This window comes from Cnephaeus nilssonii, assembly GCF_951640355.1.
Source record: "Cnephaeus nilssonii genome assembly, chromosome: 2".
Lineage (NCBI taxonomy): Eukaryota > Metazoa > Chordata > Mammalia > Chiroptera > Vespertilionidae > Cnephaeus > Cnephaeus nilssonii.
Window position 1 is genome coordinate 43,704,039 of NC_137073.1, and position 25,851 is coordinate 43,729,889.

Here is a 25,851-nt window from a genome sequence, read left to right on the forward strand (position 1 = left end):
ATGTAACTAACGCTGCAATAAACATAGGGGTGCATATATTCTTTTGAATCAGCAGGGCAGGAGCAGGGAGTCCAATGCTGGGGCTATTGCATTCCCCCAGGCTGATGCTGTAATAAGGGGTGTATACCACCCAAGAAAGATGGTGTCTGTGGTGTGGTAGTGGGACTCAGCAAAGGTTTCCCCATACCTGTCCCCCCAGCTTTCTCCCCAGAGCCACAAACCCCAGACTGTCCTCACGAGTCTCCAGTCCACTCTGCCCTCTCTCCACCGGAGCCCAGGGAGGAGAGAGGCTGTGAACAAGATTTTGTGCACTGGCCCTTTAAGAGGGTGCCTGTGTCTCTAGAAGACTCTTGTTTCTCCCTGGCAGAGAGAATCAGCACTGATTTTCGCAGCCAGGTGTTATGTGGGCACCTCTTCCCTAGCTCCGGTGCTCTGGACTGGGAAGCCTGACTTGGGGTTGAGACCCCAGGCTTCTCAAGGAGATCTTGGAAGCTGAGATATCCTTCCAGAATCTCAGCCAAAGCCTATGGGACTGGGGCAGCCTTTTTCACATCTCAACTCTTCCTACCAGTGCCATGTGACTTCTGTAAATCCTTTGTTACTACTACCTATTTTTAATACTCAGCCCAATTCCCTCTTTTCAATACATATTTCTTTAAACTAATCAGCTTACACTGAACTTCCTTTTCACTGATTTCCTTGTAACTGTAATAATTCTCAATGTAGCACAAAAATCTTTCCCCACAAAACTATAAGCTCAATTCCCGAGATGGGTATACAGTAGATGCTAATTAACTATTTGATTAAATGAATGAATTTTACAGATATTGCTATGTGACAATTCCCCTTTTTGAAGACATTGCTATAAATGACTATCTGGTGCCTTTTTATATACTAGTAAGTAAAAAAAAAGATTTAATATAATTCTGGTTAATAGTAAATTCTGACAGGCAGAATGTTTAATTTACACATGTCATTGCAAAACATGTAAATTTCATTTCCCCCTAAATGGTGACTCTATGAAGACAGAATGTCGGTGATTGCTTTATTCCAGAGGTTGGAGAACTACGAGAAAATAAATGTTTTAAATGTGATGTGACAACCATTGATAAAATAAGAATGTCTTTGTGCCGTTCTTCAATTTAATGAGCTCACGTTTGCTCACATTTTGGGAATGGCTGATGAGTAGTACATAACAACATTTTAATATAAACATAAACAAAAATTAATAGCAAATAATTTAAAAAGTTTAAAACCTCGCATTTATTTATTTATGTTAGACTGCTGGGATCTCCTACCCTTAGCATCCATGATACCTCTGTTATTACCAAGGCAATGCTGTCAGTCCAAATTGTAAATTCTTGGGAGACAGTTGACATGGTGATGCCTCATGGCATCATGGGAGTATGCAACCTATTTCTCAAGCCCAGCACAAAGAGTAAACTCTCACAAAATTCTCTGCTGATTTTACTCTTCAATAAAATAGTGTACTTTATAATTTCTTCAAGCACGGCTATTTATAATCACCAAAATAATGTAAATCCCAGCACTGGGAAAGACTGATATCAGAAAGAACACAAGGAAAAGAATTGCAAATGCAGCATTACTTACCCTTCTTCACTAGTATTTTGTCATCTGAGCTCTAAATTCAGCAATCTTACCTCCCTAAATTTCCAGAAATTGTTTTCATTTCATAGTTTACAGGTAATGTTTCACTACAGCCAAATCACAAAGGCAGAGGTAAAAACAGTTTAAACTACTTATGATGTCACTGAATAGAATTAATCATCTAAAAGGCCTCATGGCCTGGGGTAGGAGACTAGGGTGGGCTAGAAGGGGTCAATGGGGGAAAAAGGGAGACTATGTAATACTTTCAACAATAAAGATTTAATTAAAAATAAAATTTAAAAAAGACCTTATTCAAAGAAAACCAAAGGAAAAGGAATAGTAAATGTTGCTTCTTCAATACAGACTTGAAACCAGGTTCTCATTGTGGCTCATCTGAATTCTGTTTACATGTATTCTTTGCATTAAAAAAAAATCACAACTTAAGAGTGATTCAATTTTTGTCACTCTAAATTTTTTTAATCCTCTCTTGAGGATATGCTAATCGATTCTAGAGAGAGGACGGGAGAGAGAGAGAGAGAAACATTGATGTGAGAGAGAAACATCAATCGGTTGCCTCCTGTATGCGCCCCTACCAAGGATCAACCCCACAACCTAGGTATGTGCCCTGACAGGGAATCAAACCTGGGGCCCTTTGGTGCACGGGACAACACTTCAACCAACTGAGCCACACTGGTCAGGGAACCATTTTACATAAAAAAAAACCAAAACAACAACAACTTTATTAAGATATAATTCACATACCAAAAAAATTCCCATTTTGAAGTGTGCAATTAGTGGTTTTTAGTATATTCACCAAGTTATGCAACATAACCAGTTTAACTTTAGAACATGCTACTACCCTGAAAAAGGACCCAATTCCCTTAAACAGTCACTCCCATCCCTTTCCCAGCCCTACCAAACCACTAACTTACTTTCAATCTCTATAGATTTGTCTTATTTTAATGTGATATAAATGAAATATACAATATGTGTTCTCTACTTCATCTCACTACATTAAATTTTTCCCATACTTTTGTTTCCAGTTAATATAGATGAATCTTTGCAAAATAGTAAAATGCCATTCTAGAAAATGTTTTAAAGAACCAGGGCTAAATATTGTAATTTATTCTTTGCTTAATATCAATATTACACATTTTACTCTCTCATATTTTCCTCATGCTAGGATTTTTTAATAATATTTTCGGAACTATTTTCTTCTCTCTCTCTCTTCTTAGAAATTATCAGCTATTTTCCAATAGAATAAATTGAATATAGTGAGTTTCTTACTCTGACTCTAATTGAACATTTGAAGAAACTGAAGTGAAAACCACAAGAACTCATAATCCTGGCTTGATACTCAACAGATATGGAGAAAAGCATAAATGTCATTCACCGTATACACCTGAGGTATTATGAGCAGAAAATTACAGAGAAAAATATGTTTGCGAAATTATTTGGAAAAAATGAAATAGTTTCAGCAAGAGTTGTTGTCAATTACATTTCTTAGGGCTTCTATTAAACTCAATGAATATTTGTAAAGAACATACATTTGGCAAACTTAGGAGTAACAGAATAATTCAAGAACAGGTTTGACCAATTCCTTCCTCAGCTCAGACTTTGCTTACCACTGTGGTCTTGAGTGGATATGCTTAATTTATTTATATACTGTTGAGAAGCTAATTAAATAATGGAATAGAACTTTTTTTCATATTGTGGTATCTGAGAACAAAGCTAGCTTTAAGACATAATAGGATTGTTCTGTATAAGTAGCTATGGTTGAGGGGACAGAGTTCAAGCTGAGATGACAAGATATGTTAAACTGAAACTGTAGTATTGGCAAAATAGCATCTTATGCTTGCAAAAGACTTGCATGAGGAATGAGGTCAGTCTTGCATTTCCTAGTTCATTAGAATCTCAGAACCATGTCATCCATTTTCCCTATTTATTTTTCTATGAGTAAAACTCACAAGTCTGTGACAGTTCACTCTCACCTTTGCTATCCAAACACACTTCCTCCCTCCTGCATGTACCCTATTTTCCAAAAGCAAAATGCTGCTCACTGTCCCCAAAGGAAAATATTGTATGTCTTCATTCCTTTCTTATAAAAAAATGTTTGTACTGATTTTAGAGAGAGAGGAAGGGGGGAGATAGATAGAGAAAGAGAGAAAAGAGAGAGAAAGAGATCAGTTGGTTGCCTCCCATATGCACCCCTACCAGGGACCAAACCGGCAACCCAGGCATGTGCCCTGACTGTGAATTGAACAGGTAACCTTTTGGTGCATGGGATGACGCTCAACCAATTTAGCCACACAGGCCAGGACTCCATTCCTTTCTTGTACATACTGTTTCCTCACTAACTAGAACTTCCTGACCACCTCTGCCTCATAAATTCCTAATATCTTAAGGCAAGTTCAGATAGCATCTTCTCTTTGCCATGATATACAATTTATTTGCTCCCTCCTCTGAGTTCCTATACCTCTACTGGAGTATTTGTATTATTAAACACACACACACACACACACAAACACACACACACGCACGCACGCACGTGCACACACACACACACACACAAACACACTGTATCTTGTCTGCTTATCTACGTGTCTATCTTTATTACTGGATTTGTGAGCTCTTCAGTCAGAAGATAAGTAATTCATTTCTGCAGTCCTGGTACCTCGCACGGTTCATGGTACAGATTAAATATGCCAGACATGTTTGCTGACTAAATTAAGATTACACAAATGGTCTAATCCTTTCTGATACTACCTGAATTATCTTTGCACATACCTGCAATACTTTAAAGATTATAAGCATGAAATCAGTTTTCTGGTTATGGATGACAGAATAAAGGAATTTTTAAACCTATCTCCCAGTGATGCCAGTATCAGCGACCACCTAGACACACTGTGGGTACCCTGACCACCGCCAGGTGTGAGCCAGAGAACAGCCGGAGAGATGCAGCTTCCAGTGTCAGGGTCGTGGCAGGTTATCCACGGTCCCTTCAGTCGAGTGAGGAAATAGGAGCACTAGGGCAGGCACTACCGAGTCGGGGGACTTCCTGGCCCGTGAGCTCTGCTCTCCCTCAAAAACCTGTAAAACGCCCATTCCCACCTAAGAAATCTAATACCCTGTCCCCCAACTATTCCCTTTGTCCAAAAATGTGTTATATTCCCAATGTGGCCTCGCGGTCTTTGGAATTTTTATGCCTATGCAAATTCCCCATGCACATGTATTAAAATGGATTTTCTACTGTTAAACTGTCTCTGTTAATTTGATTATTGGCCCAGTTAGAAGGTGGGAGGAAAAATACTAATATTTTTTTAGCCCCCACAAAGTTATATCACTATAAAAATATATTATTTAGACTAAATAAAAACCAAGTTACCATTTCTGTATCATTTTTCATGCTCTACTTTAGGATAAAAATAACTCCTAATTCCTATAAAAGATAGTAGATAAACGCTGGTAAATAATAAAAACAAAGAGCACTGAACATGATACATGCAGCACAAAGCCAGCAATAGTAAGCCTCGATAATTATTTACTCTTATTATTTTCACTTATTATGAAAACCAATATTCATATAAAATACCATAATTTCAGAATGTAGAAAAATTTACTTAACATATTTCATAATGAATATAAACCATTTCTATTTTTTATGCATCAAATTTGATTCCAAATAAGAGTTATTTACCTCAATACATAATTACAAACAGTATGCATTATAATTATGCATTAACTACATTACAATATTAATGGAGTTAACAATGAAGTTATAAACAAAGTAGCAATATTAAAATATAGTTCTAAGTTTGTATGTAATTACTTTCCTTCCATTTATTTAGCAAATCTTAGTTAATGGTAAATTTTACTCTAATACTATTATCAAAGCTTCACAGAATGATTATGATGAAAATTATAGTTTTTTTCCTATTGAAATCCAGAGGCTAGAAATATCATTTTCATGTTATGTATATGATTTATTAAATTACATGCTTAGAATGATTTAGTTGAGAGGGGTTTATTGTAAACTAGAGACCCGATGCACGAAATTCATGCAAGAGTAGGCCTTCCTTCCCCCGGCTGTGAGCACTGGCTTCCCTCTGGCACCTGGGACCTGGGCTTCCCTCTGGCACCCAGGACCCGGGCAGCCCCGGCTTCATCCAGAAGGTCGTCTGGTCTAATTAGCATTTATTTTATTCTCAAAATAAAAACTGTAAGAGGCTTATATTTGCAATTAGTTAGATACCACCAACTCCCTGAGCCTATGATCTCAATTTTACGGTATTCTACAATTATTACTTTATTATTTAATCTTAAATGAGAAATATCATAACGTTATATTTTAAGAATACTCATGTCAATGGAGTGTTCATGATAATTCATATGTTAAAACCCACAACATAAATTAAAAGGATTCAGTTATTCATTCCAATCATATTACTTCTTTGTACCATACATGCAGCAAAAGAAAAGAGCTAGTGGGTCCAAGTTTCACCCATGGCCTCCTTTTTCTACCCAATACATTTTTTAATTATAATGAACTGAGACCAAATTGAAATTCTACTGATTTCATATAAAACTAGATTATTAATTCCTGGTATTTTTAAAAACTTCATTTTAAAAAATACATTTTTTTATTGATTTCAGAGAGAGGAAGGGAGAGTGAGAGATAGAAACATCAGTGATGAAAATCATCTATCAGCTGCCTCATGCACACCCCCTACTGGGGATCAAGTCTAAAACCCAGGCATGTACCCTGACCAGGAATTGAACTGTGACCTCCTTAGTTTATGGGTCAATGCTCAATCACTGAGCCACACCAGTTGGGCTTAATTCCTAGTATTAACAATTTGCCTTCAGCTGTTCTAGTTGTGAGAAAGATATATGCTTAGAATGATTTAGTTAAGAGGGGTTTATTGTAAACTAGAGGCCCGATGCACGAAATTCATGCAAGAGTAGGCCTTCCTTCCCCCAGCTGCCAGCACCGGCTTCCCTCTGGCACCTGGGACCTGGGCTTCCCTCTGGCACCCGGGACCCGGGCAGCCCCGGCTTCATCCAGAAGGTCGTCTGTCTAATTAGCATATTATGATTTTATTATTATAGATTGTGTAGGAAATAAGGAAACAGGAAATTAGCTTAACATAGACAAAGATATCCCTTGATAGCCCCCTGTCATGACAATTTTGCTTAGCATTATTATTTTTTTATTATTGATTTCAAAGAGGAAAGGAGAGGGAGAGAGATAGAATCATTGATTGGCTGCCTCCTGCATGCCCACTACTGGGGATGAAGTCCATAATCCAGGCATGTGCCCTGACTGAAATCCACCCATGACCTCTTAGTTCATAGGTCGATGCTCAACCACTGAGCAACACTGGCCAGACCTGAAGATTTAATTGTATTTTTTTTTCTGTTTTAAAATAAAACCAATGGCAATACTAATACAAATTCAATAACTCATATTTGCTGGAGATTAGTGCTTTGCTAATAACTCATATCTCATTTAACCATATGTACGCCATATGCATCTATAGACACCAATTCAAAATATCGTGGCAGTTAACTGATTAAGGCCTTAGAGCAAGCCAAACAACTTTATTTTGCCAATGATAAAACAGAGAGTCTAAGAAGTATAGAAACAAACAAAAAATCAAAAAGTACAGAAACTTGTCCAATCAACAAACCTAAGAAATGGCAGACTCAAAATAGAGAGGCATAAAGGACAGAATTGGCAGGAGCCAAGATGATTCTGAGAAAATAGGTAAGATACAAATGTGTGAGGTCAGGTAATTGAGGATTTAAAACATCCATGGTCAGTCATGGAGTGTGGTTTAGCCAAGCAGAGGCCAGAAAGAACATACTAAGAACATTTTCTTTACAAAGAACCAAACCTGAGGGAATTGTTTCAGATTACTTATCTGTAGTCCACTGCATTTGCATATGTCCAATAACCATCCAGATGACATATTTAAATACATGAAGACAACATCTTGTGGATCTGACAGCGAGAGCTTCCAGTCAGGGAATTCTTCACTCTTTGTTCCAGAGAAGAATGAGTGACAGGATCCCCCTGGCCGGCAGTTTAAATGTGACCGCTCATTTGTTGAAGCTGACAGTGACGGAGATAATGTCAGATTTCATGAAATTACTTTGCTAGGTCCTTCGATCATTTACAGATCAGTATGTCACCGATCTAATCCAGAACAATTGTAGGACACTGGGACCAGAGAGAAAGTTTTAAATAAATAAACAGGTAAATACAACTAATTTCATAAAAATTCACAAGCATAAGAAAATATAGCTAGGATTTTTCAACCTGTCAATTTTTTTCCTAATTCCCCTACTTTTCTAACATTTTTCCTATTAAAAAGATACAAATAGTTTTTTTCTAAATCAGATAATTATAGGCTGTCTGTACTTAAAGATATTTTAAGGAAGGTTTAGTTCAATCACTAATGTGCATATTGACATATGTATTAACTAGGATTCTGTGGTTGTAAACAACAGAAAGCAAATCTTCATAGATTTGTAATATTATGAGTTGATTAGAAAAGTGAGATAAACACTGAAAAGCCACTTCCTGGAAAGGACAGAAACTAGAGCAATTCTGGATATCCAGCTGTGGGAACTAATGGGATGTTTCTATTGTGTTTGTCCTAAAGGATGAATACGCTCCCACCTTGACAGCTCAAATTCTGAGAGATTCTGATTGACTTGCATCAAGTTGCCATCTTGGCCAAGAGAGAAAAGAATATTCATTAATAGTCACTCTTAGACCTTCTCCAACGGAGGCAGGTTAATTCCTCATAGCAAAGCATTATTGCTATGCAAGTTCATGGGGGAAAAGCATGCTGCGCAGACAAAACCAGTAAGTACCCATGCCACACTCTCTATGGTTCCCTGACACTGGGTGTCCATTTTCTTTTAACATAATCAGTACTGGGAACCCACGGCCCCCTAAAGTTACCTACATCATTGTTAGACAATTCTGTTAAACATATTTCTCTTAAATTCAGCAATTTTCCTACCATATGGCTTTCAATTTCCACTTTGAATTCCATCCCACAGAGCTCTTCGAATCAATAATTCTCCCTTTTCCATATCAAATATTTGAAAGTAACTTCAAACAATTTCAACCAGTTACTGATCCACCTAGTAGTCCCTGTAACCTTTCTATACCTTTTCTACAAAGAATTTGGAGGAACTTTGTAAAAATGCCTGAGTCTGTATTCCCCTGACAGTGCCAAAGAAAAGAGCCGAAATAGACATGAATTTTTTAGCTTCTTCTAGGCTCTAGTGATCCCCGCTTCCTTTTCTATATTTTTTTAATTTTATAAATCACCCATTTAATAATATTTCTTATACCTTTGATGCAAGTGATCTCAAGCATACTGATGTGTTTGTGGATTCCTCCTTCCATTAGATTGCAAGAATAACACTGTCCATTATAATGCTTCCAACATTTACCAATCCCCCAGAATCTGTCACTGAGATGTTTCCTTGGTACTCTGAGAATGGAATATTTTAGGCCTAGGAAAGTGGTCAGCAAACTCATTAGTCAACAGAGCCAAATATCAACAGTACAACGATTGAAATTTCCTTTGAGAGCCAAATTTTTTAAAGTTAAACTTCTTCTAACGCCACTTCTTCAAAATAGACTCCCCCAGGCTGTGGTATTTTGTGGAAGAGCCACACTCAAGGGGCCAAAGAGCCGCATGTGGCTCGCGAGCCGCAGTTTGCCAACCACGGGCCTAGGAGATAAGCACTCTTATGAGTTCCCATCATCAACAAACCTCAAAAATAAGAACTAGAAGAAACTTTAAAAACTAGTTCTACATCTTTTATGGGTGAAGTGCACATGGAAGTCATTTGTCCATGTTACTAAGTTGGAGCAAAATTTAGTTATCAAATCATGTGATTCCTATCACCCATAATACTCAAACTCAAGGTTATTACTTTAGATAATGACTTTTTCTTTTTCCCACTCTCTGATTCCCTTCTATCACTTCCCTTAAATAAAAGATGCCAGTATTACATCTGCTTTTGTTCTTCCTTAAATATATTTATATCTATTTACTTAGACACTGCTGCTAGCTTAACAAATAGTAGGTACTATTTATATAGGCTTTATTATGTTCCAGGCATTGTTGTAACTGTTTACACATAGTAACTGATTAATACAAAGACAGAGCTTAAATAGTTCTTATCTAATATCACACAGATAATAAGTGCTAGAGCCAGAATTTAAACTCAGTCCAAATTTAGACCCTAAATTAATAAATACTACAAAAAGCATCCTTTCAAAGCTCAGCTGTGAGTATATCTCTTAGCTGCTATAGTATATAATGGGCTACCACTGCCATATATATACTTGTCAGCCCTGGCATATTAAGGCAGGTTTAGTTCAATCACTAATGTGCATATTGACATATGTATTACTTACTATGCCTTTCATTTCTGAAATTGATTCTCTTCCTACCTCACTTTCCTGTCAGTCAGCCTTGTCTAAAAATCTCTAATCTGCCTAACACCACACTCTGTAGGTCCCAAGTAGCATCGTCACTTTCTTATAATCTGACCCTTCTCTGACCAACCTTATTTCATATGGCTTTTCAACATGCATCTTCCTTTAGTCAGGGCAGGGGTGCCAGGCCCACACCCTCCCTGCTGATTCTCAACTCTACCCCAGGACTTCACTCATATTTTAGTTGGCTTTTAATTATCTATAACCCTGAAAACTTTAAGTGTACTTTCCTAGTTAGATTGTAAATTAACGGAGGGGAGAAATCATGATACATGATACTTCTTTTCCACCACTTAATACCATGATGATTTAAAAGTAAGTGTCCAGTGAATATGTGTTCATTAATCCTTCATGAAACTTTCCAGACCTAGAGTTGAAAACCAAAAATACCTTAGTAGGAGAGTATACCATTCAATAAACTGTATAGAAAAATATAAATAGAATTAAAAAAAAAAAAGAGCCTCAGGATTTTGCCTTTCAAACTCTGTAATTCCAAACAGTGGTTTTTTGCCCTGGCCGATGCGGCTCAGTCCTCCTGTACAGTGAAAGGCTGGGAGTTGGATTCCTGGTTAGGGCACATACCTGGTTGCAGGTTTGATCCATGATTGGGGTGTTTACAGGATGCAACTGACGGATGTTCCTCTCTCACACTGATGTTTGTCTCTCTCTCTCCCTCTCCCTTGTTCTCTCCCTAAAATCAATTAAAATATATCCTGGAGTGAGGATTTAAAAAAAAAAAAGTAATTTCACAATTGGTTGAAAAAGATTGTTAATCCTGGAGACTATAAATTATATAAGATACATATCAACAGGGCGTGTTTTCAGTTTTAGCATTATGATGAGGGAGTGCAGAAAGAGATTTTCAAAACTAAATTGCAAACTAATACAAACTCTTAGAACACTTGTTTTCCAGTTACTAGAAACAAGATGAGTCATGTAATATGTAAAAATAAAAGCATGTTTTAATGGTAAAATAGAATTCTTTATATTATGACAATATAAATTCTTTATGACAATCATATGAAATTTCAAATTTAAATATTTAGCAATTTTCTAATATTTTCTGTGAAAATTCGTTTAACAATGATTTAGCTATAATGCATAGAAAAATGCATCCTAAATGTTTTCAAAGAAAAAAATGTTGTTACATGTATCTATAGTAAAGTCTTACTATTTGACCCATGTGGCTTAGGCTTTGGCATACTATTGCCACTTGGCACACACAACAGAAATATGAGTTATAAAAATAAGGATAAATAAAAATTATTTAAGCTGAAAATTATAAAATAAAATTTATGCAATGCTGACAACAAAATGACACTCTCTGGTTCCATTTCTATTATTTCCCTTTAATAAAAGTAAGTTTTCATTCTGTCATTTCCATATTGCTGCACATGCTTTCATAGTCGTTAGTACTTCTTTCCTTGCTCTCGGCCCACCAGCCTCATGCATGTTCCCTTCTACCTCAAACATTTATCACATTCCATTTATCTCTGTGACATGCTAACTTTTAAGTAAATGCCTCTTTAATTCTCAGATCTGAGCTCAAACATCACTTCCTCATATAAACTTTAAATTGCCACCTTAGATGTCTTCCAAATTTTCATAATCACTTACATTCTTCTCTCATAGCATTATTGAAGTTTTGAATTAAATGTTTGTGTCTTTATTTCTCTCACTATTCTGTATTCACCACATTGACAGTTTTTAGCTCACTACTACAATTTCTGGTATATATAGACACACATAAAATGTTAGGACAATGAATGAATGCACGAAAGAATGAATTTTACATGGAAGGAAAAGTGCTGTAAGGGAAATATCTGGTAGTTCAGCATTAGTTTTTCAAAACTAAGACAAATATCTTCTTGGGAGAGAATCACCAGTGTTTGGCCCAAGGAAGTTAATATTATGCAATCTTGGCTGTTTTAGAAGTGTCAGCTTCACTCCAGTCTGAACATATAAAACTTACATGATTGATAAAAAATGTGAAAGAAACAACATATTTTTCTATTTAAACATGTTGCTTTCTTAGGGCAAACATTATTGATTGGCATTTGATGATTCCCTCTATCCTAAAAGCTTACTCATCTGATAACATACTTACCAAGGTTATCCCACATAGAAATTTGATAGTGTGGTGATCATTCACATCTTTGAATTATTGGATAAAATACTGAAAACATATGATGGCAACTGATGAGAATTTTTAAAATTTAATTAAAAAAATTTTTATATTTCTAAAAAAGTAATTCTTAGAATGTGGTAAATAATATATAGATATTTTTCATTTCTTAAAACTGAATATCCATATAATATCTATACTTTTATAAATCCCAATTATCCAGGGAGCAACATGAATTACAAATAACATTATAGGAATGTTTGATAACTGAATGATTCCTTCTATCTTTCGTTCCTCCCTTTCCCCCTTATTTCCTTCCTTTTTGTAAAACAGAATAAATTCCTGGATTCCAAGAAGCACCTGATTCTGTCTGTACCTGTTGCTCTATTTCTTGGCTAAGTAATACCTATCAATTTAATATCAGGTTGTGTATCTACAGGCATCTATTGTGGGTATGGGTGGCCAGTAGGGCGGCTTTCGTAGATAACACGTGATACTGCTCCTCTCTCAGTCTTACAACGTTTTGAGAATCACTCATCTGATCAGGTCTACCAGGACTGGAGTATTTCCTGAGATAAAGCTATCCATATGAGATAGAACCTGACTAAATTTCCAGTTTATATATTTTGCTCTAGTCTACTAAGTGGCATTGGTTCCCAACCGAGAAAAAGGCTGGAATATTTAATTTACCAATTAGATTAATTAAAAAAAAACTTGAATGCATAGAGCATGCCTAAGTTAGCCTTCCAAGTAACACAGTAGGTTAAGTGGTGAATTGAAACTATAGCCATCTCCCTAGAGCCACACAGCTGGCCAATCTCTGAGCATAAATCTGTATGTGTTTTGGATTTTTAAAAAATATTTGTGATTTTCAATATACAGTTAACTTTGAACTCTTTTTTCTCCATAACGATTGCAAATTTCAAGTTAATCTGAAAGCAAGCTTTCTCTTCAAGAGTCAATGAAGAGTAAATTACTAATAGAGTAAATTACTTCAAATCGAGCTGACTGTAAAGGTAAGATTTTAATAGTTTTCAACCAAATTTCAAAGGAAAGATTACTTTTATTCTTCAGAAGAAATGTGCGTGTATTCAATAGCTACACTGGACAATAGTTTACTCAAAATAATTTTTCCTGTGGCTCCAAGTGAAACTGAAATAATTTACTTTCATTTATCCTGAACAGTAGTATTGTTAAGCCAGTATTCTCTTACCATCACTTCTGAATATAGGTATTCCTCATGATTTTTTCTCTATTACAATGGCTTCCAACTCTGGCTGCAAATTAAGCACCTCCAGGAGCTTTTTAAAAACATCACTACCAGAGTTCCACTCCAGACAAACTGAAACCAAATACCTGGCACTAGGACCTGGACAGATATATATATATATATATATTTAAATCCCAGATGACTTTAATACACAATGAAGGTTGAAAACCACTAATCCACTGTTTCATTTGAAAGAAATTATTCACAGGTAAGTAGTAAGGAGTTAAGGAAAAATAGTCAACAAAATTGGGAGGTTCCAGACTTGCCACCAGTTGGCTCAAGAAGTCTTATTTTGACATGCCTCACCAAACAGTACTGCTGAATGCCTGTTGTGGCTCCAAATTTCTTATTCGCCTCAGAGCCTGGAGGGAGCATTACAGAAAATCAATTATAACTTCAGAGGAGAGCTATTCCCAGGTTCAAATCACACCGAACTAGAACAGGACCAGGGCGTGGAGCAGAACGCATGTGCCTCACTAACACTACCTTCACGCCAGCGCCAATCATAGTTGTGGTTGCCTGGGCCAGGGGGAAACCATGGTCACCAACATATTTCTGTACTGAGCACTATATGGAAATGATGCAAAGCAACCAAAAAGTAATATAATTGAATAGAAGAACAGCTGCTTCTAGAAAAGAATGAACAAAGCTAAATATAAATTATTGAAAGTAATAGAATGACGTTAAATCTTAAAATGTGGCTGCCACTGTTGCTCGTGGCCAGCAGCCTGGCTGGGCCTCAGCTCCTTGGAGGCGCTGACCCGTGCAGGCCCCAGGCAGCGGCGGGCCAGCGCGTTCCAGTACCTGATGAAGAAGTGCTCGGTGACCATTGGCCGCAACTCTTTGCAAGGTTGGACAGCCTGGCTGACTCCAGCTCCATCTCATGGTGCCATCTGGAGATTTTCATGCTCCTGGGCTGTGGCTATGGCAGGGGCCCCCCAGCCCTCCCCTCCTGCAGCCCGGCCGACCCAGTGGCCAGCAGCAACTTCTACCTGCACTGCCTTGGCAAGAAAGGCGCGTTCTCAAACCGCATGTCACAGAGGCATGGGAGCACAAACATCAAGAAAAGTTCACTGCCATCCATGGAGAAGAGGGAGAAGAAGCAGGAGGTGCCCGAATCCCAGGTGAAGCCGTGCAGGCCCCCATCTCGCCCCTGACCATCAGCATTCCAGACACCATGGCCCACCTCATCAGCCCCTGCCTTCCCCCACGGAAACCATCAGAGCTTGCAAACTCCCGCCCAGCCAGCCCCTGGGGAGCAGGATCTTCAGTACAAAATGGGCCGAGCGGTAGCACCTGACCTTAATTTAATGATTGACAATGCGCAGTCAGAAAATGAAAAGGAAGCTTCAGGTGGACACAGCCCAAAGGATGACTCAAAGCCACCTTATTCTTGTACACACCTAATCGTACAAGCAATTACAATGGCTCCTGATAAACAGCTCATCACCCTACGTGGCATTTATACTCACATCACTAAAAATTATCCGCAGTACAGGACTGCGGACTAGGGCTGGCGGGATTCAATTCACCACAATCTCTTTCTGAATCGTGATTTCATCGAAGTACCACGTTCCCAGGAAGAACCAGGCCAAGGCTCATTCTGGAGGATAGATCCTGCCTCAGAAAGCAAATGAACAGAGCAGGCTTTCAGGAAAAGATGGCCCGGAGGCGTGCCTTGCTTTAGAATCCCCTGAGACCCCTCTGATGTCCAGCCTCTCATCACTGCAGTGGTGCCCAGACCCCCGAGAGCCTGCCCAGGGAAGGTTCGCAGGTTCCCTGGAGCCCGAGCCTGGCGCCTCACAGCCCACTGGCTGTCACGGCGGAGGCGCGGGTTGCTGAGTGCACCTTTTAGTCACTGTGCAGAGGAGGCAGCTGCCCCTGAAGATCAAGCCCATCACCCACACTGTCGCTGCCCCCTGACCTCAACCTCCCAGCAGCCTGTCGTGCAGTTGGTTCACGACGTCCACCAGATCCAGCAGTGTCCGTCACCAGCGTGGCGGGACTGGCCTCAGCGAACACGTGCACTGTCACCGGGCAGGCCCAGGTCAGGCAGGGGGCCGTGCTGGCCCCTGCTAAGGCAGAGCCGGGAGAATGAAGCTCACCGACAAGCGCAAGTGGAACCTATTCCTGCGACGACCCAGGCCACCCTGGATTCAGATGGCACAGCCCACCCCTGTCCAGACAGCCAGCATCCTGCCACAGGCACCTCTGGGTCAGCACCAGCTACCAATAAAAACTAATGCAAACAGGACCCACGTGGCGCCAACGCCCCCGCAGCGCACAGCCGGGTGAGCAACGCAGCCGCGTCCTCTGCACAGGCTGGCGACACCCGCACCAGCTTCGGCTCCCCAGCCCACAAAGCGCCAGCGCGGCCACCAGGTGAAGCAGCCGGAGCTGAAGTGGGTCAAGACCAAAGACAGCAAGTGCATCGTCGTGGCCCGGAGCGTGGCTATGCCACGGAAAACCATGAGGGCAAAGGGCATCCAGAACTGGCGGTCCGGAGAGCTTTCCTACTTTACTGTCAACTCTGTGGTTGACCACGCGGCCTCTCACCCTGCTCGGGGCGCCTTCTCTTGGTGGGCGGAGGGCCTGCGGTCGGACTTCACATCAGCACCGAAAACACAAGACACAGGTGGCCCTAAAACTTCTTAAAGACGGAAGTCACACCTGAACTATTAAACCGCACAACACCTGGTTCCGGCACTCCCAGCTTTTCCAAGTGAGGATGGCGCCAGGTGCAAGCGGATGGCCCGGGACAGCCCTCCCCCAGGGCACAGTGCAGGAGCCACCTCGCCGCCCTCAGAGGACCCGTGGGGCTGGCAGACGAGGCAGTATTTTGCTGTTCACATGTGGAATTGGTAGGAAAAGTTGGGCCTTCACCAATAAAAAAATTTTAATGTAATAATATGAGCATAAAAAGTTCCAGAAGACGGTCTCTCTTAACTTATTTATAATCTTCAAATGAAAGTGGTCTTTTTAATCAGGGAACAAAATACAAAAGCCATAAATAGCAAATCAGGTAAATTTGAAGTGTTATTAATTCCAAGGAGAAAAATTGTAACTTTACAGTGGTGAAACTTGACAGATAGCGTATGACTACATAATATACCCGGAATAAACCACTCTTTCTCTTCTCACAAGAGAAGAGAAAGAAAATGTATCAGGGCACAGTTTCTGCTCATGATCAATGGACACAGCATATTCAATTTAAAAAAATTAAGATCTATACCCCCAAAGTATTCAATGACATAGCCATTATTTTGAGAGTAACAATCACTAGTCATTAGGCTATCATTCAATAAACCAAAACTTCAAATACTGAATATTATTCTAGAATCCTATAAATTATAATATGGCCATTTGATTGAGCATGTAAGTATCTAATCTAATAATAGACAAATATGCAAATTGACCGCACCTTCGCTACACCCAAGCCACACCCACCAGCCAAGCCACGCCCACCAACCAATCAGGACGAATATGCAAATTATCCAAACAAAGATGGCGGCTAATTTGCATATCGTGACAGCGTAGAAAGAAGCCAAGAGCTGCAGAATGGAGCAAAGCTGCAGAGAAGCAAGCAAGCTGGGGGGAGGAGAAGGGAGGAGCGGAGGCGGGGCTGGGGGAGAAGGAAGTTGAGCAGGCGGGGCTGGGGGAGAAGGAAGTTGAGCAGGCGGGGTCAGGGGAGAAGGGAGGAGCGGAGGCGGGGCCGGGGGAGAAGGAAGTTGAGCAGGTGGGGCCGGGGTAGAAGGGGCGGGGTCGGGGGGGAAGGGAGGAGCGGAGGCGGGGCCAGGGAAGAAGGAAGGAGCGGAGGCGGGGCCAGGGAAGAAGGAAGGAGAGCGGGCTGGTGGAGAAGTTAGAAAAGTAGGGGGGCTGGCGGAGATCCTGGGGCAGGGGACAAGGGAGGAGAGCAGGCAGGGTGGGGTAGAGTGCAGCAGGAAACCGTATTGCAGGATTTTTCCTGCAACGGGAACGCTAGTTTTACCATAAAACAATTTAGTTAATCACGAGTCTCCCATTTCCAATTTTATTCACTTGCTACATAGATTTTATTTTATTTTAAAATATATTTTTATTGCTTTCAGAGAGGAAGAGAGGAGACAGAGAAATATTAATGATGAGAGAGAATCATTGATCAGCTGCCTCCTGCACGCCCCCTACTGGGGGTTGTGCCTGCAACCCAGGCATGTGCCCTTGACCTGAATTGAACCCAAGACCCTTCAGTCCCCAGGCCAATCCTCTATCCACTGAGTCAAACCTGCTAGGGCAGATTTTAAAATATCTTTTTGTTTTTATAAGAATTTATATGAGGTTTACTGAAAAATCCCTTGCAGAATACAGCTTCCTCAAAACTGATAGAAATTGCAAGATATCTAGAAACTTGAAAACATGAAATGTCCATGTTATCTTTAAACATATGTTAAACATGTTATTAAATTATCAACTTATATTTTTTCTTCATGAAAAGAGAGACAAAGAAACAACTATGGCAAAAACAGAATACAGAAAATATGTCTTAGAAAATATTCCATTGACAGGCTTAAACTTATGGGTTGATGTCATCTGTACAATATAAAATATGCCAATTTGGTGAGACAATCTCAATAGGTTTTCAGCTGTTACTTGCTTCAATTTACTGTTCTAAGAAGTTGATTTTTATATATACAGCTCAGACATGACAACTGCATTTTTTTATATCTTGCTCTCAGAGTTGTGTTGGACAAAGAAATGTAACTCACTCTCTTCTATAGCTGTATAGGGCTCATGATCTGCAATTTCAACTTTGCCTTTAAATTTTTAAAAAATATTTAAAATATGTTTTATTGATTTCAGAGAGAGGAAGGGAGAGGGAAAGAGGGATAGAAACATCAATGATGAGGATCATCGAATGATTCCCCGCTACTGGGGATGGAGCTGGAGCCCAGGCATGTTCCCTGACCATGAATTGAACTGGTGGCCTCCTGACGTATGGGACAAAGCTCAACCAATTGAGCCACACCGCTGGGCCAGCCTTGCCCTTTGATAGCAACATAAGCCTTGATGATACATATTTAGACACATGTAACTTTGGGAGATGAGCTAAATATCCATATTTCAGCATTACAAATTTTATAAAGGTATCTAACAACTCATAATAAAGAAAGCATGTTTTATATAAACATCCTACTAAAGTATTGTGCTTCTTTGGCAGAGCATTTCACATAGAAATTTGAATTTTCTATTCAAATTATTTTGCTAATTTCTTCCATGAGGGCAGCCTATCAAAATTATATCTAACTATACTGCTTGCTACTACTTACGTCCATTTATTTTGATTTATATTTATGCCTCTTGAGGACATGACCAATTCTGACAAGTCTTTTTATTCATTAACTTATTCAGTCAAACATCCACGTGTGAACACAAAAGATACTTGCTCTCATGGAGCTTATACTTCTGTGGAGGAGAGACAGACAATAAACAAATAGATATGGGACTCTTATAAAGGTTATATGCACAGTGCTAGATACTTTCATATGTCCACTTCGCTTTAATTCTCAAAATTATGTCAAGAAATAAGTGCTATTCTTCCATGTTGGTAGATGAGGAGACAAGGGCTCAGAGAGATTTACAAATGTACCTATGGTCACACAGCTGGAGACTATCAGAATCTGAATGCAAATCCAGAAATGTCCAAGTTCAGAAAACATCCATGTTCACAATTACATTGGCTTTCTGGAGCTATAAAGGGTCCACCAATTCAAGTCTCTCCATCCTGGATAGATCTCTCTAACCTCTAAGAAGTTTAAAGGATGTTTTACATTGTAGCACTTCAGCATTCAAAGGGATCTAAGCATGAGCAGCGAATCTGCAACATATGCTATCGGAGCCCCACTGATTTCAGCAATAGGAGAGAATAGGCTCCTGTAGCATCTGTAGAATGAAACGGCCTAGAGGACAGAGAGGGAAAGCATAGTGGAGTCCTGAACATATGCTATTTAAGGCATTCTTTGCTATATAGGCACCAAAATAAAGCTTTAGGTATTCATTCTGAAAATGCTTATAGCTTTGCAATCTCATTCTCAAATAATAGATGCAGGCTTCAAAGGTAATCACCAACAAATGATTTAATAGTAATATATGGTTACTACAGGAATATAGTGAGAAGAAACAGAGTAAACAGTGTTTAAAAATAAGACATTTGAGCACCTGGACTGCAGGTTACGGCCGCCCAGATGTGGAAAAACACACCATTCAGTTTGACAGACAGACAAAGCGTTTTCCTGTAGAGTCTGAATAAATGCTCTTCTGAAACCTGTCAACATGAGTTCCCAAGAGAAAACAAAACCAGCAAAGCTCAAGGTCATAGTTGATTTCAAAGTATCCCCTTTTATTTATTGCTTAAATAAGTAGTTCCTATGGGAACTTAATATTATTTGCCACCAATGGAAAAATATCTCCTTAAGATCACTTCCTAATTGTTTCATTAAATTTTAACTTAAAAACTGCCTCCTCGCTGGACAATGAAGAAAGGAAAATCATTTGGTATTTTTTTGTGTCTCATTTTTTTAGATATGCAAAATTCTTCCAGGCTCCTGTGTAAAAAAGCATTTTGAGGGGAAAAACAGGTTTTATTGTTACTATGTCAAAATATTGTTTAAATATTTACACTTCTTTTTTCTTTAGATCAGACACTGCTGCTTTAGCAGCTTGATTTGGTTTCCTAAATTATAAAAGAAAATGACAATAAACAGTATTTAAAAAGTTAGCTCAGCTTCCATGTATAGTTATAATATATATTTTAAAATTTATGTAAATGCAATGCTCTTTGCTGCATAATTTAACCAAATAATATATGTAATTTTTATATCATAATTTCTTTGTGATAATGTTTAATTATAAACACTGACCCACCACTTTTAATAATGCCTAATATGACATTAAATACACATTCCATAGTTTACTCAATCAAACTTGTGTTTTTGACATTTAGATTATTTTCAGTGTTTTTCTGTACTATTATTACTTGTTTTCCTAATCTTTAAGATACTTCCTCCATATTATGTATTTAAAGTTACTTAATGATTTTTGAAAATAAAGTTATGGAAGACTCCACTAGTCAACTTATTCTTTTCTGTGTCTCCATAGTTTAACATGAATTGACTCCTGAAATCTTAATTTTGTTTAAATACATAAAATATATAACAATTATTTTTTACAAGCTGCAGTTGTGAAATCTATATATCTTCACAGCAATTCTGCAAGGCAAACATTTTCATTTTACATATAAAGGAATTATTCAAAGTGTTTAAGCAGTATTCTCATGCCTTACTCAAAGGGGTGTCTGCATGGTGGTGTGGGTGTGAGGTTTCAAGGAAAAATCATAGCAGAGGTTTTGGAGAGGAGACTGAATTCTGTCTTAGACATTTTGGGTTTATGTTGCAACTGTGGCTCTATCATAGGAAGGTGAACACACATTTGGAACTTTTAAGAGAGTATTCCTCTGAGGACAGCAATTTGGGACCCTCAGCTTATAAATGAACTTGAAGCCATGGACCTGAAAGGGATTAGCCTGGTAACGTATACACTATGTGAAGCAAAGGGGGGCAAGCACTAAATCTTGGGAGTGCAGATACAGTTGGCAAGAAAACCAGAAACTCAGGTAAGAAAGGAGGAAGATAATGGAAGGAATTATGAGTGAAGTCTTAGAAACCAAGGAAGGGGATAATTTCCAGAACAGGACATCGGTTATTCAGCAATAAAGACAATTTGGTGATTTAGTTTAAGAGAAGCTTCAGTGCTGTTCTGCGCTACAGAGAGATTTTAGTGGTTTGAAGAGCAGCTGTCCTATTGATTAGGAAGAATTTATTTAGAGGACCAATATGAAAAGTGGCAAAGACATTTTGCTGCTCTCCTACAAACCATGGTAACAAAGCTCCTGCACAGGTGGCTAGAAGGGCCAGGGAGGCTACCATGGAGATTCCCATAGGGAGCCACTGGGGATGTACAGCCCTGGATTCATCCCTGTTGCATAAGAACTTGTCAGAGAATGTTTCTTACCCATAAAGAATGAGCAAGTCTGTCAGAAGAGGCAACGGATATAACCTCTCCATTAGCCTACATCCCAAATGACTAAAACCAATAGCAAGTACTCCTTTATTTTCTACCCTGCCCAAGCCATTGTTAACTATTAAAGCATATTAAACTATTAACTATGAAATATACTAAAAATTAACTAATAAGACATAAGAAACGAAATAGTAAGTTATGACAATGGCAGCTGCCTTAGCCCTTTGGGATGCCATTTGTGTTTGCCCAGACTCAGGGGAGAATGGCAGGATTCTGGTTTTGAGCAGCTTGCAACTTGTTTACTTTTATCATTCTTAGATAACTTTTAAAAAATCAACAAATTGCAGAGTATTGAGGAAAGCTGTGCAGGCGTTCCTGTGCCCCCACCCTCCCAGATGACCTTTAAACAGCTAAGTCCTCTGTTCACCTCCAGCTGCGCTGCCTCAGGCATACAGGGGGAAAGCGCAGTTGTGACTTCGTGACACCCAAAGATAATGACTACCACGCTTGGAATCTGAAGGAGTTAATTCCTTGTTCAGATTTTCTTTTGTTTAGCGAAAAAGAAACTATTTACATATCAACATTCCTTATATTTTTGATATTCAAAGCATTATCAGAACTATCAAGATCACAGGCAGCCCATGGCTTTCTCTTATTCACTATATTCAATACTGACCTGCTAACCATGCTTTTAATTACATAAAATGAACCAATTTAGTGCCAAGTACAAAGACATGTGTTTAGGATAATGACCCTCTTCTCTGTCCCCAAACATTCCAAAATGTTGGATTATTAGAAACCATCCACAGCTCTCCTGTCTCAGCGTCTGAGTTAAGGCTGTGCTTGCTCACCCCTACCCTCGATGACAGGCGTTCCTCTGTCTTCTGACTATAGTATTAATTCACTCCTTCATTCAAAATTGAACACCAATTCTGCCGATATTTTTCTTAGGGCCTAGAGCACAGAGAAGAGTAAAACCAATTCCTGCAGCAAAGGAGCTCACAGTCCAGTGGGAGAAGGTGGTCACTACAGCCTGAGAATTGCACAGTAAGGAGGGAAGGCACAGGCCACCTAGGTGCTGGTGAGGGGGCATGAGAGTGTGAGCGGGGGCTCCCAGCAGGCTTGAGGTGAGGATGGGGCTGGAGTTTGTGGCAGCGAGTGTCTCAAGGTATTTTTTATTATAAGTTATTAAATTTAACTTTCTGCCATCTAGGCACAAGTCTGGTCAAAGGGGAAAGATTTAAAAAGGAACATTTCCCCTCAAAGCTATATCAGGCATTAAGTAATTTCCCACACAAAGTGATGAGAAATTCTATATTGAAACCTATATTTATATGTAGAGAATCAATGATGATATAAAATAAACTGATACTAAAAATGTTACAAATGTAAGGTTATTTGTTTACCCTTTACCAGAGGATAAGCTTTCAACTGCTATAAATTCTTAAGTGGCTGTCTGTATGCCTAATTTTAAAAAATATTGGCAATTTTGATAAATTTTAAGTATGTTTTTATTGAATTGAGAGAGAGAGGAAGAGGGAGAGACAGAAACATAGATGAGAAACATTGATCAGCTGCCTCCTGCACGCCCCCTACTGGGCATGGAGCCTGCATCCCAGGCATGTGTTCTAACCAGGAATCAAACCAGTGACCTCTTAGCACATGGGATGATGCTCAACCAATTTTGAAATATAAGTACATGAGTGTTAAATATTAAAATAATATATTTTATAAAGAACCTCTAAAGGGCAGAAGCCATGTCATAATTTGGTTTTGTTTCTCCAGTGCCTGATACAAGTTAGGTCAGGCTTTACATTTCTTGTATTAATGTGTGCTGAAAAGCTGTGAGGTTGCTAGAACCAGTGGAAGCTTCAGGCAAAAGCCTAGAATTGTGTATATATAATACATTTTCAGGGTATTGTATATTCTGCCTAATTGTGTGATGAAAGACAAAATAATACAGTGCTTTTAGGTATAAGAGATGTTATATCTACTCATTAGTTACATGATGATGTTAAAGAAATCATAATATTGGACATTTAAATTTCATGGCTCCTTGTTTTTATTTCATAGCTATGTGAAATATAACACAGTAACATAATTTTGGAGAAATGACCTAGACATCAAGACAAATTTCCCAGAAGGGAGATATTAGGCATGAGTAGAAGGGACTTATTTAAAAACCAGACAGAATAATTGGAACTAAATGCTTATTATGATATTAGATTAGTCTAGGGAATCAAGTGATGTTTTAATAGAGGCTGCTGATGAAAATCACCCTCTTTAGGAAAATAAAATATTTGGCCCTTTTTCATACCATCAACAACTGAGAATACTACATCAGGGTTTCAATTTTTATGATAATTAATTCTTTTTTTTTTCTTCAAGATTCGCTTTCAATGAACTTAGGGATGTTTACATCATCTTGTTTCATGGACAATATGGCAAAGATAACAGCTAACTCCTTTCATTTTTCTGTGCTAACACTTTTCACTGTAATCATCTGTTTACTCCCAAGGAAAACTGAGAGGAAATTATATACCACTTCAATCACACAGTCCTGATTTTTTCCTTTTCCTCAAGCTTATAAAGTGCATCTAATAAAAATGTGTTATGTAAAAGCCTAAGCAAATATTTAATGAAGAATTACATGTGCAAGTCATCACACCAAAGGAAACTGATGACAGTGATATAGTACACAGTCCTTTTCCTACTTGTTTAAATATCGTCATGCAGACATATAAGTAACAATTCAAACAATAAATGATAACATTGCTCCCTAGTCAAAGAAAATGATCTCCCTGCTCTGATGGCCTGTCATCAGGTCCCTAAACAGGAAACTGGATGCCATAAATATATTTGAAATCTTGTAGATTCTACCAAGTTAATATACCTTTTTTAGATCCATTCAACCAATCAAAGCATAATATGCTAATGATATGCTAAGGCCGCTCAACCACTCGCTATGATGTGCAATGACCCTTCTTTCCAAGTATATCCTTTATTCCATCTCTCACATTACAAGCAGACTAATCCCCAAAATTAAAGTCTGATCCCATTATATTATGCCAACAACTTTGCACTTGTCTACTGAATAAAATCCTAGCTCTTCCTGATGGTGCCAAGAGCTCTCCAGGGCCTGGCACAAACTCACGTCTCTCTCTAGTTTCTTGCAATACCTCCTACCCTTTCAGCCGCATCAAATGCTGGAGGGCCCTGAACATTCTGGTCCATTTTGTTCATTCTGCTGTGACTGACCAAATATCTGAGGGGCATTAACCCCTGCATCTCGGTCATGCTTTATTTTTTTTATTAATTCAACAAATATTTACGGAAGACCTGGTATGTGCCAGATTATGCGCTGTTTTGGGAATAAAAAACACAACGCTCAAATGTGCAACCCTTGAGGAGATCACAGTCCTGAAAGACAAGAGTGAAATTAATCAAATAGTCATGATCTTGTCCTGACCACAACTCCTGTCCACGCCTAGTTCCTCACTCTGCTTAACCATCTGGCCTCATTTTTGACCTAACAGCCCAAGCTGGCTCCTGCTTCAGGGCTTTACACATTGTTTCTTTTGCTTGAAATACTCTTCCCCAGACAGTGCCTGGCCTTATTCCCTTTTCTTATTTCATTCACTGATCAAATGTCTTCTCAGTGGTCTGCTCTAATAATCTTCTACAAAGTAAAAGGATGATCTGTTCCTCTGTCAGTTTTTAATTTTTAAAAAAGATTTATTGATACTTATACATGTATTTGTTGATATTTATAGTATGCATGTATCTGTTGATTTTTCTTCCTCCTCTCCCATCGGAATACAGACTCCATTGGGGCTGGAACTCATCTAATAGTCCACTGCTGTTTCCCCAAAACTTAGAGCAGTGTCTGGTGAGTGGTAGGATCTTGATATATACTTGATAATAATGAATTACACATATATTTAATTATACACTGAGATGTTACACCAGGACAGCCCATCTACATAATAAATCATATATAATAAAAGCCTAATATGCTAAGTGTCTGGTCATCCATTCAACCAATCAAAGCATAATATGCTAATGATATGCTAAGGCTGCTCAACCACTTGCTATGATGTGCAATGACCACCAGGGGGGCAGAAGCTCTGACTGGTAGGTTAGCTTGCTACTGGGGTCCAGCCAATTGGGACTGAGCAAGATGGCCCAGACATGCCCTGTAGCTCTCCTGAGGTCTCTCCCTGGCTGGCCAACCTCCCGTGTCCCTCCCCAGTCCTGATCGTGCAC

At 38.9% G+C, this 25,851-nt stretch overlaps 1 protein-coding gene and 1 pseudogene across 5 annotated transcripts in view; one reads left to right on the forward strand and one right to left on the reverse strand.

Moving 5' to 3' along the window:
* PRR16 (proline rich 16) overlaps nucleotides 1-25,851 on the reverse strand; it is a 232,040-nt gene that overhangs the window by 27,549 nt on the left and 178,640 nt on the right. Inside the window, exon 3 of one of the 4 annotated variants that reach the window (XM_079791100.1) lies at nucleotides 7,583-7,831. The exons of the other annotated variants lie outside the window; for them this stretch is intronic. The gene's annotated coding sequence lies outside the window, so the exon portion shown is untranslated. Of the gene's footprint in view, nucleotides 1-7,582; nucleotides 7,832-25,851 lie in introns of those variants that run through there. 4 annotated transcript variants of the gene reach the window in all.
* On the forward strand, nucleotides 14,211-16,188 carry LOC307110699 (forkhead box protein K2-like; annotated as a pseudogene). Its single transcript has one exon. The product of its transcript is annotated as a forkhead box protein K2-like (transcript).